Genomic DNA, 2317 nt, shown 5'->3' on the forward strand with positions numbered 1-2317 from the left:
ATATATATATATATATATATATATATTTTTTTTAAGAATTATTTTATTTAGCTTTATTTATTCATTCATCTGTTTATTTTTTTATTTTAATTTGACCAGAGAGGGACAGAGAGAGAGAGAGAGAGAGAGAGAGAGAGAGAAAAGGAAAGTGAGAAAGCAAGACGCCAGGTATGAGACTTCAACCATGATCGGCCAGGTGGGAGTCTAGCACCTTAACCACCATGCCATCTGCTGGTCCCATGGGATAAGCATATATTAAGGCAAATGGCTAAATCGATCTTGAAATCTAGATTTAATTTGATATGTATGTATCCCATTTTCTTAAAATCATACCCTCAGTATTTTATTCAATAGTTTTCTTATGGAAACAAAAGACAAACTAGCCAACAGTTTTGTTGTTATTATACTGGGTTGTTGAAAAAGTCGTGATGTATTTTTTCTATGTTTTTCTATGCAAAAATGTGTCATGACTTTTCTGACAACCCAATAGAGGACTAGTTGGTTACACTGGAATTTTAAGGAAAAATATTTTACTATTTTGAACAAAAACCATGATTCTACAGTTGCTTTTAATGCAGTGATGGAATACGATTTTGGACAGTTTAGATAACTCTCAACCATAAGTAACAAAAGTATTCTTAATAAGTAAAAATTAGAGCTATCATGGTTACATATGAATTATTCAAAGGTTAATCATTTAGGTTTCAAGGTATATCCTTTAGTTTTTCTTATGAAGCCACTTAAGTTACGTATTTTTGGTATTTTTCTAAAAATTCATGCTGCGTTACCATTTTTAGGACATTTGCTATATTTACATAAGACCTAGTTTTCAGATAAAATAAATTAATTTTACCTAAATAAATTAAGCAAACAGCCACACAGTACCAGAAATCTGACAAACACATAGAAAAGCACTGAGGAGATAGAGTAACTACCCTTAGATCAATACCCTAAGAAAATCCAAAACTTTGAAAGAAAGATTTCATTAATTAAGGTGGCAAAGCAGAGCCACAGCCTTGAATCCAGTAGAAGAGTTTGGAATTGTTTTTCAGTCTCCTCACATGATTCTGCTATATACATAGATCATAAGCATATTATCACTATTATAAAAATGAGGAATTCAAAATCCATCATGACAACGAGAGGACCATACTGACAGTTGTTCCTGGAGGGATTCGTCTCTCAGAAGATTTCTGAGTGGGTTTGCAGTTGGAGGGGCGAAGCCCTTTAGCAATGGGGTCAGGGGCTGTCCCTGAAGCCTGGCTGCAGGCAGCATTCCTCCTGCGCCAGCTCAGGCTAGGTGCTTTTGGAGACTCCCCAGCAGAACCCTCAAACCACACACTACCTCCGATGAGAGAGTGTTCAGCATGGTTTCTTGGGCTCCTGTCTCAGGCTCCTGCTAGTTAAGAGATGATAACCAGCATTATGGCTTCATGCTGTATCATTCACTACGCATTAAAGTATAGCTTTCACACTAGTGTTAAACAGAAATAACACATTTTAAATCTACAGTGTTCTCTCCTCTGAGAACTAGCAGGACTGAACAGCACAGTTTACCCTTCTCCATATGAAATGCTACAAATAGAAGAAGAAACGTTCACACGGCCTGGATTCCATGGTCTGTCCTACACTCTAGCTGCTTTGCACATTTGTTCATTTTCAGAGCTATCGGTCGTCACATCTGTCTGCTCTTTCCCTCTCCATTTTTTCCAGGATCTTGCAACTTAATTATTTTCTCCTTAGAGAAGCCTTTGATTTTATGAAAAAGCTAGAATTAGGTGTCCAAGTTATAATTTCTGTGATAACCAGTTACAAAAATGTCCCTAGCTCAGCATTTAACAACTTGTCATAATAGGAAAAATATAACTGGTACCAAAGTGAAATGATAAAATGTTACTACTCTCTCCTCTTAGCATTAATTTGTAGGCAGAACTTTATTTAAATAAAAATCAGTCTACCTCTCTGTTGTATTATTAAGTGGAGGGGCTCAAGCACTTTGTCAGTAATAAACGGTCCCCTTGGGGGGCCCAAGTGAATGACTGCATTGACAGCCTGTCAGCTTTGAAGAGTCAGATCCCTGAAATCGCCCATAATCAAATGCTTGGCCTGGCCCGGGAACAAAGGACAGGCTTCTCTATACTTTAAGGCCAATGAACACAGCTCGAGCAGGGGGAGGCACAACCTGCTCATGCAGACAAGGGTGGATTTGGGACAAGCAGGCTTAATGGCAGCCTTTCAATTGCAGGGGTGGCTTCAGGGCTCTATTTCTGGAACTTCTTATTTTTCTGATTTGCAAATTATGGGAAAAGAATTTGTA

At 37.7% G+C, this 2317-nt stretch overlaps 1 protein-coding gene across 1 annotated transcript in view; it reads right to left on the bottom strand.

Moving 5' to 3' along the window:
* ELL2 (elongation factor for RNA polymerase II 2) overlaps nt 1-2317 on the bottom strand; it is a 111397-nt gene that overhangs the window by 26646 nt on the left and 82434 nt on the right. The gene's annotated exons all lie outside the window — the stretch shown is intronic.

The sequence above is a fragment of the Tupaia chinensis genome, unplaced genomic scaffold (assembly GCF_000334495.1).
Source record: "Tupaia chinensis unplaced genomic scaffold, TupChi_1.0 Scaffold147554_1, whole genome shotgun sequence".
Classification (NCBI taxonomy): Eukaryota; Metazoa; Chordata; class Mammalia; order Scandentia; family Tupaiidae; genus Tupaia; species Tupaia belangeri.